Source organism: Hemiscyllium ocellatum, chromosome 43 (genome assembly GCF_020745735.1).
Source record: "Hemiscyllium ocellatum isolate sHemOce1 chromosome 43, sHemOce1.pat.X.cur, whole genome shotgun sequence".
NCBI classification, from domain to species: Eukaryota; Metazoa; Chordata; class Chondrichthyes; order Orectolobiformes; family Hemiscylliidae; genus Hemiscyllium; species Hemiscyllium ocellatum.
Window position 1 is genome coordinate 18,392,472 of NC_083443.1, and position 8,995 is coordinate 18,401,466.

General features: G+C 45.4%; 1 protein-coding gene across 2 annotated transcripts in view; it reads left to right on the top strand.

Moving 5' to 3' along the window:
* The window catches only part of rassf4a (Ras association domain family member 4a), a 265,979-nt gene that overhangs the window by 209,187 nt on the left and 47,797 nt on the right, over positions 1–8,995 (top strand). The window lies entirely within an intron of this gene.

An 8,995-nucleotide genomic window follows, 5' to 3' on the forward strand; every position in this document is an offset into this window, starting at 1 on the left:
CATGAGGGACATAGATAGGATAAATAAACGAAGTCTTTTCCCTTGGGTAGGGCGGTCCAGAACTAGGGGGCATAGGTTTAGGGTGAGAGGGGAAAGATATAAAAGAGATCTAAGAGGCAACTTTTTCACTCAGAGGGTGGTACGTGTATGGAATGATCTGCCAGAGGATGTGGTAGAGGCTGGTACAATTGCAACATTTAAGAGGCATCTGGATGGGGATATGAATAGGAAGGGTTTGGAGGGATATGGGCCAGGTGCTGGTAGGTGGGACTAGATTGAGTTGGGATAATTGGTCAGCATGGACAAGTTGGACCGAAGGGTCTGTTTCCGTGCTGTACATCTCTATGACTCTAATTAACAACATAAACACTGTCTGTGACACTTTAATTTAAATCTATGCAAATATATCTGGCTTACATTTAATTTTTGTATTTTAAAGATAATATCCCAATATTTTTATGAAGAAAAGTAACTATCAAAAAAAAAGTACCCAGTAAGAGGAGAGAGCGATATTTGGCGTTTGATGCCTGATTTAGGTTCTGAAGTCACCCTGTCTGTCTGGTTTGACTCCCCACTGTGTGCAGTTCCAGCTGTAATTGTTTACTAACACGGATAACATTTTTTCCAAACAAGGTCAGATCTAGAGTTGACAGAACTAGTTTGACCAATCTGCAGTTGAAAGAGGCATTTTGAATTCCGCCTGTGAGTGTTTTAAGGATGATTTTCATGCAGATGTTTCAGATTGTTGGTTATGAATGTGGTCTGACCACCGCTGTACATGTCTCACTCCAGTCCCCACCTCAGGTGAAAGGTGACTCAAGTTTCCCTCTCATCCCCTGCTGGGCTGACATTGCTGGGTCACATTTCAATCATGTCCCAATGTGGCAGTTCACCATTCCACATGTCTTCTGGACAGTGAGTCTCGTGCTAGCTCCATCGTCTCTCCGACACAGAGTGACCAAGAAAGGGATATTTGATCTTATTTTCCGGAGCTGCCTGTCCATACAATGACATGCAGCAAAGATTCCTGGACAGCAATTGCCTACAGGGGCCCTGCCCTTTCCTCTCCCTATAGTAGGGCATTTCACTGTGCTGGAACTCAGCCAAACATGGTGGGTCACTGGAGTTGTCACTTCCCAGCATGCATCTGGAGAAGCCTCATAATTATACTATTAATTTTTCTATCCTTATTCTTCCAGTGCACCGAAGGAGAGGACATGGCCGAGGTGTATTATCACTTGGCTCTTAATCCAGAAACCTAGGCAATGTTCTGGGTTTGAGTCCCTCCACAGCACATCGGGGAACATGAATTCGATGAAAATCTGGAATTAAGAATCCAGTGATGACCATGAATCCACTGTCAATTGTTAGGAAAAGCCCATCTGGTTCACTAATGTCCTCCAGGGAAGGAAAGCTGCTGTCCTTACCTGGTCGGGCCTACATGTGACTCAGGAATGTGGTTGACTCTTAACTGCCCTCTGGACAATCAATATGGCCGAGCCAGTAATGTCGTCATCCTGTGAATGAATAAATAAAAACACATGGGGACCAATAAGAAACAACCACATTGCTGGGGGTCTGGTGTCAAATATTGGCCACACTGGATAATGGCAGCAAATCTCGCTTTTCTAAATGACGTTAATGAACCTGTGGGTTTTTACAGCTAAATTTTCAATTCCAGATCTATTAATTCAACTTAATTTTCACCAGCTGCCAGAGAGGGATTTGAACCCGTGTTCTCAGCTCATTAGTCTAGGGGATTATTAGTCAATGACAGTATCACTACACTACCATCTTCCCCCCAATCTGGTGAATCACCTTAGAGCATAGAACGTTACAGCATAGTACAGGCCCTTCAGTCCTCGATGTTATGCCGACCTGGGAAACCAATCTGATGCCCATCTAACCTACACCATTCCATTATTTTCCATATGTATGTCCAATGCCCATTTAAATGCTCTTAACGTCAGCGAGTCTGCTACTGTTGCAGGCAGGTCATTCCGCGCCCTTACTACTCCCTGGGTAAAGAAACTACCCCTGCTCTCTGTCCTAAATCTATCACCCCTCAATTTAAAGCTATGTCCCCTCATGCCAGCCATCACCATCTGAGGAAAAAGGCTCTCACTGTCCATCCTCTTGCATTGCATTGCTGCAGTTCATATGATGAGGACACACCCATGAAGCCTTTCGAGACGACAGTAGGAGTAAACAATAGGCAGATGCCCTGAGCTTCGCTTCAATAAACATAGAACATAAGAGTAGGCCATTCAGCCCCTTTAAGCCTGCTCCAACTTTCAGTAAGATCATAGCTGATCATCCAACTCAATGCCTCTGTTTCACCCTCTCTCCCCAAACCATTTGATCCCTTAAGTGTTAAAGAGTTAGAATAGTTTTGGGATTAGACTAGTCAGGACGTAGCTATTGTTTAGATTAGAGTGGTGCTAGAAAAGCACAGCAGCATCTAAGGAGCAGGAAAATCAACGTTTCGGGCAAAAGCCCTTCATCAGGAATGGAGGTAGGGAGCCTCCAGGGTGGACAGATAAATGGGGGGGGGGAAGGGGGCGGGGGAGAAGGTAGCAAAGAGTACAATAGGTGAATGGGAGTGGGGATGGAGATGATAGGTCAGAGGGGACGTGGGGGAAGGTAGCAAAGAGTACAATAGGTGAATGGGGGTGATGGAGGTGATAGGTCAGAGGGGAGGGTGGGGGAAGGTAGCAAAGAGTATAATTGGTGAATGGGGGGATGGAGATGATAGGTCAGAGGGGAGGGTGGGGGAAGGTAGTGAAGAGTACAATAAGTGAATGGGGGTGGGGATGGAGGTGATAGGTCAGAGAGGAGGGTGGGGGAAGGTAGCAAAGAGTACAATAGGTGAATGGGGGTGGGGATGAAGGTGATAAGTCAAAGGGGAGGGTGGGGGAAGGTAGCAAAGGGTACAGTAGATGAATGGGGGTGGGGATGGAGGTGATAGGTCAGAGGGGAGGGTGGAGTGGATAGGTGGGAAGGGAGATAGGCAGGTAGGACAGGTCATGAGGACAGTGCTGAGCTGGAAGGTTGGGAACTGGGGTGAGGTGGGGGGAGGGGAAATGAGGAAACTGGTGAAGTCCACATTGATACCCTGGGTTGAAGTGTTCCGAGGTGGAAGGTGGGGCGTTCTTCCTCCAGACGTCGGGTGGTGAGGGAGCGGTGGTGGCGGAGGCCCAGAATGTGCATGTCCTTGGCAGAGTGGGAGGGGGAGTTGAATTGTTGGGCCATGGGGCAGTGGGGTTGATTGGTGCGGGTGTCCCGGAGATGTTCCCTGAAGCGCTCTGCGAGGAGGCGTCCAGTCTCCCCAATGTAGAGGAGACCGCATTGGGAGCAATGGATACAATAAATGACATTGGTGGATGTGCAGGTGAAACTGTGATGGATGTGGAAGGCTCCTTTGGGGCCTTGGATGGAGGTAAGGGAGGAGATGTGGGCGCAAGTTTTGCAATTCTTGCAGTTGCAGAGGAAGATGCCAGGAAGGGAGGGTGGGTTGTAGGGGGACATGGAACTGATCAGGTAGTCACAGAAGGAAAGGTCTTTGCGGAAAGCGGAAAGGGGTGGGGAGGGAAATATATTTCTGGTAGTGAGGTCCGTAGCTATTGACTAGCACAAATTCAGTGTGCTGAATGGCCTTTTTCTGTGCTCTTGACCTCTATAACTTGAAACTATTGCTCCATTATCTTAAGATCTCATTGCTGCACTGCCTACTCTTTGTTGCCTCTGGGCTTTTATTATCAATGCTTTTCTCCTTCCTATCAGAAAGGGTTCAGAAAAGATTTACAAGGATGTTGCTGGGGTTGGAGGGTTTGAGCTACAGGGAGAGGCTGAATGAGCTGGGGCTGGTTTCCCTGGAGTGTCGGAGGCTGAGGGGTGACTTTATAGAGAAGTGCATGGAAAAGGTGATTAGTCAAGGTCTCTTCCCAAGGGTAAAGGAGTCCAGAACTAGAGGGCATAGGTTTTGGGTGAGAGGGGAAAGATATAAAAGGGACCTCAGGGGCAACTTTTTCACGCAGAGGATGGTACGTGTATGGAATGAGCTATCAAATGAGGTAATGAAAGCTGGTACAATCACAACATTTAAAAGGCATCTGGATGAGTATGTGAATAGGAAGGGTTTATAGGAATTTGGGCCAAATACTGGCAAAATGGAATTAGATTAATTTAGGATATCTGGTTGGTATGGGCGAGTTGGACCGAAGGGTCTGTTCCATGCTGCACATCTCTATATCTCTATTTCCCAGCAATGAATCTTCATGTTCCACAGCGGTTCTCAACAGTGACAATGTTTGAAGGTCTGTATCGCTCAATGAAGAAGATAAATCACAACAGGGATCAGCATTTTAAAATCGCTTGTAATGAATTGGTGTCCAACATCAGCAAACAGAATCCAAAACGCAGCACAGTGAACCAATGTTCTAGTGAAAAGGGGTAAATAGGGGATTCAACAGGTCTCTAATCTAGAAAGTGTGGGGGGGGGGGGGTGGAATGAGAAACAAAACAGATGAGCATGTGTGGGAGTGGATGTAACTGCGTGGAAAATATGGAAACAAATGAAAAGAAAGAAATACATCTGGACAGATACATGAGGGATTTAGGTTTAGGTTTAGAGGAAATGGGCCAAGTGCTGGCATGGACAAGTTGGACCGAAGGGCCTGTTTCCGTGCTGTACATTTCTGTGGATCAGTGGTTAGCACTGCTGCATCACAGCACCAGGGACCTGGGTTCAATTCTAGCCTCGGGTGACTGCGTGGAGTTTGCACATTCTCCCCGTGTCTGCGTGGGTTTCTCTGGGTGCTCCGGTTTCCTCCCATAATCCAAAGATGCGCAGGTTAGGTGGATTGGCCATGCTGAATTTCCCGTAGTGTTCAGGGATGTGTAGATTTGATACATTAGTCATGGGTAAATGGAGGAGAATAGGTCTGGGTGGGTTACTCTTTGGAGGGTCATTGTCGACTTTTTGGGCCAAATGGCCTGTTTCCACACTGTAAGCATTCTATGATATGAAAAGAAGCAAAGACTGATGCCCAGTTAATATAAGTTACTTGAGTTTCAGAAGAGTTCCACATGTGGATCTTTCAAAGAAGGACAAGAATTCTGAAACACAGCTATAACAAGCCAGTATGTTTAAAACTAGATTATTGGCTCCAGATGCCATATTAAATTTGGTCCAAACATGAACTCAAGGCTGACATTCCAGAGGTGAGTGTGACCACAAGGGGAGTTTCAGCGTTTACGCAAGTGTATTTCATGTTTAGTAGGCATTTTGCCAATCTTTTTAAAAAAACCTTTTGACAAAAATATCTTGTACGTTGTGGGTAATATTATACTGGTGGTTTAGCATTGGTTGACCAAATTAGTGTTGGTAGGTTTTCTCCAGATTGATCTGTCTTCATAATCGATTGATGATGACAGCAAAGATTGTCTTGGTCTGTGCAAGAGAAAAACACCAAAGAAATAAGGACGCTGGAAATCTAAAACAAAAACAGAAATTGCTGGAGAAATTCCGCAGGTCTGGCAGTATTGGTGGAGAGAAAGCTTTCTGCCCACAGATGCTGCGGGATTTCTGAAGCAATTTGGGTTTTTGTTAAAGATTGTTTTGGATTCTTCACAGTGATCAATGCTATTTCCATGTGGATTCAGAGGAAACAGATCTTCAAAGGAGGAATCGAACCACTTTGTATGAGAGTGCTAATGTGTGGAGAGTTCTGTCACACAGGAACTGAATTATGGCGCACAAACCCTTGATGCTGTCCCCATGCTTTATTGAATTACCCTAGAATCAGGAATAAGGAAATCGGGCAAGGAGAGATGAAAAGTCAAGTACGCTCAATGCGCTCCCGATGATCCAAAACTACCCAGACCTCGGCCAAAACATCTGATGTCACCATCACCATACAGAACGATCCTGTACATTGGTTTCAGGTTAAACCTTCAAATTCACAGTGTTTGGAAGGTGTCCCCAAAACTAGACGGTCCAGTGAATTGCCAGGGTCAGAACCTCAATTCCCACACTCGCCATCATTCCTTTATTAGGCAATTTCAGTGAAAGAGTAAATGCGTATGTGAGCTCAATCCAATAGGAATTCTGAATGTTTGTACAGCTGTCGAGAGTGTGATTGTACAGATTTCTCCTGCTCCCAGGATTGAAGTATGCTGTACTTACTGTAATTGAACATTCCACTTCAGGACAGAGAGGGAGGAGGGAGGGAGGGAGGGAGGAACAAGAAGAAGGTTTTCAAATGCATCCTGCGCTCGACAGGGAGGGGCCAGAATGTGGAGTTCGAAGCAACCAACACCAACCAAGATGGCCGTGGAGTAACAGCATTGCTATTGAGCTTGTTTGGTTCTGTCGTTTCCCCCCCCCTTTTTTTACTTTCTCTTTCTTTTTGCCTTTTCCTTTATTTTTGGTTTCAAGCCTTTTTGCTTCGGCGAGGCATTGGCAATTGCCCCGACACGTTCCGGGATCCAGCGAGGGATCCAGTGATCGGAGACTGTGAGTGAGCCCTGCTCCAGCATGTTCTGGGAACCAGTGAGGGATCCGGTGATGATGGGTCCTGCCCAAGCACGTTCCGGGATCCAGCAATCAGAGTCTGTAAGTGGGCCCTGTCTGACCATGTTCTGGGATGCTGATAGTTTATAATGGGAGGTGGTAGCCATGGCAGGAGCAGACCGAAGGAGGAGCTCACCTCTTCCTGAGACTCCTGGCACCCGCGTGGAGATAAACTTAAATAAAGATTTAATATCTGGACATTTCTAATTCGTTTTGGCCTTGTTCTCTTATTTCCATGGGTTTTTTATTCTGGTTTTGTAACCAAGTCTGAAACCAAGATGGCTCCGGTTACTTCAGAGGAGGTAAGATGGCGCGGAAGATTGGCGAGTTTCCTTCCAGTGGGTGGCGTCATGGTGACAGGGACTTGTGCCCATGGCCGAAACCAGAGCACGTAACACGAAGGAGTGTAACGTTTCTTTATTTCCTCATTTTTCTCCATCTACATTCCATATTTTGCTTTATTTTTCCTGTGTTTTAAGATCGCACGGTGGAATGGCAATATTTTTCACTGTATGGTTAAACAAGATACACATGACAATAACTAAATTTAAAAAATCAAACCGTTTTGTTGTTAATGAAATGAAGGAACAACGCAAACTCCAGCTGTGCATGAAACCCTTGCAAGACAAGAGAAAATCAGAATCGAAAGTTAAGCAATGATAATGTGGCGAACTAAAACCAACACATCGTACAGAAACTTTCCAGCAGTTCCTCTGCAACTATCCCACTGAAGCATTTTGGAACACAGCCATTCCGACTCTACAAAACATTTCTCAGGATCTTTGAATGTGCTTTCAAACAAGAAGTGGCCATCCAAATTATATCAGTGATCTTGGATAAGGACCAAGAGGTCAGTCACTTGTAGTCACGAAAATACATGTTCAAACTCAAGGAGAACAGTCAAGCGATGGGATTTGTTTTGGCTTTTTGAAATGATAATTCAATTGTTATGTTCTCACAGGTGGAGTACAATATTATAAATGCAAAACCTATTCTTTGTTGGCACAAAATCGTCAAGTTTTGCAGTGCAAGAGGCCATTTGATCCATCATCTTGGTACAAGCTCTTCATATGAGTTCTCCAAATTGGGTGGCACGGTGTCTAGCATTGCTGCCTCACAGCACCAGGGTACCAGGTTCGATTCCAGCCTCGGGTGACTGTCTGTGTGGAGTTTGTACATTCTCCTCGTGTCTGTGTGGGTTTCCTGCCACAGTCCAAAGATGTGCCAGTCAGGTGAATTGGTCATGTTAAATTGCCCATAGTGTTAGATCAATTAGTCAGAGGGAAATGGGTCTGTGTGGGTTACTCTTCGGAGGGCCGGTGTGGACTGGTTAGGCCGAAGGGCCTGTTTCCACACTGTAGGGAATCTAATCTAATCTAACTCCATTCCCCTGTTCTTTGCCCATTAGTTCAACCTCTTTCCTCCCTTTCAGGCACATAATCTCCTGACTTTGGAAGGGAGAAAGGAATCCCAGGATATGTTTGGTGGGTCAGCTGTAAAGGCAAGGAATGAGGTATGGCTGGAGCTTCAGCTGGGACCAATGGCACTGTGTGATCTTTGAGCCGGATGTTCATTTCAAAGTATTCTGTAACATGTCAAGGAAGGAGTTCTTTTTTCATGTTTTTCATCATTTTATTAATAAACCACTCTATTTGTTTGACAAATTCCAAATGCACAAACCTTTTCCACCCATTGTGGATGTACTGTACTTTGAGATGGGAAATGGAGATTGAGCACCATCTTGTGGTTAAATGTCACTGGTGCCTTACATTGTTCCCAAAAGGTGCACCAGATAGACAGGTGAGAGAGGAGGATACTAATGGAACTCATTTTAGTTTTTTTTAAATAAATCAGTAGTGCAAACTTTGTACTTAAAAGAAAGCACCAGCATGGACTGGTTTTGGAGGTGAGATATTCAATGATTTCCAACTTCTTTTTGTCACTTGAACACAATTTGAAGTCCACGTTATGCCACATTCTGAACGTGATAGGACAGACCTGAGAATAGGTAGCAAACCAAATGGGATCTGAAGCTTCTGTACACTGGGGGAGATATTCGTGCCTCTGTCCAATTCAGAACAGAAGCAGGGCGTGTTTAAAAATTGCAGACAGGATTTGACTCCAGGAATCCTGTCCTCATTCTCACCTTTTGGGATTTTTATGACAGTGGTCTCCAATCTTGCCCTTCCCCACTCCACTGCATGAGCATGTCAAATGCCATGACACTTTGATGGAGTTGAGCGGGCTTTTACAGGAGACATTGATTCTCAGATGAGTCATATACTGTGGGGAATACCTAATCTTGGGGTGGGAGAAGCTTCTATTTTCCTGCTCCTTGGATGCTGCCTGACCTGCTGCACTCTCCCAGCAACACATTCTCATTTCTGATCTCCAGCATCTGCAGTCCTCACTTTCTCCTGG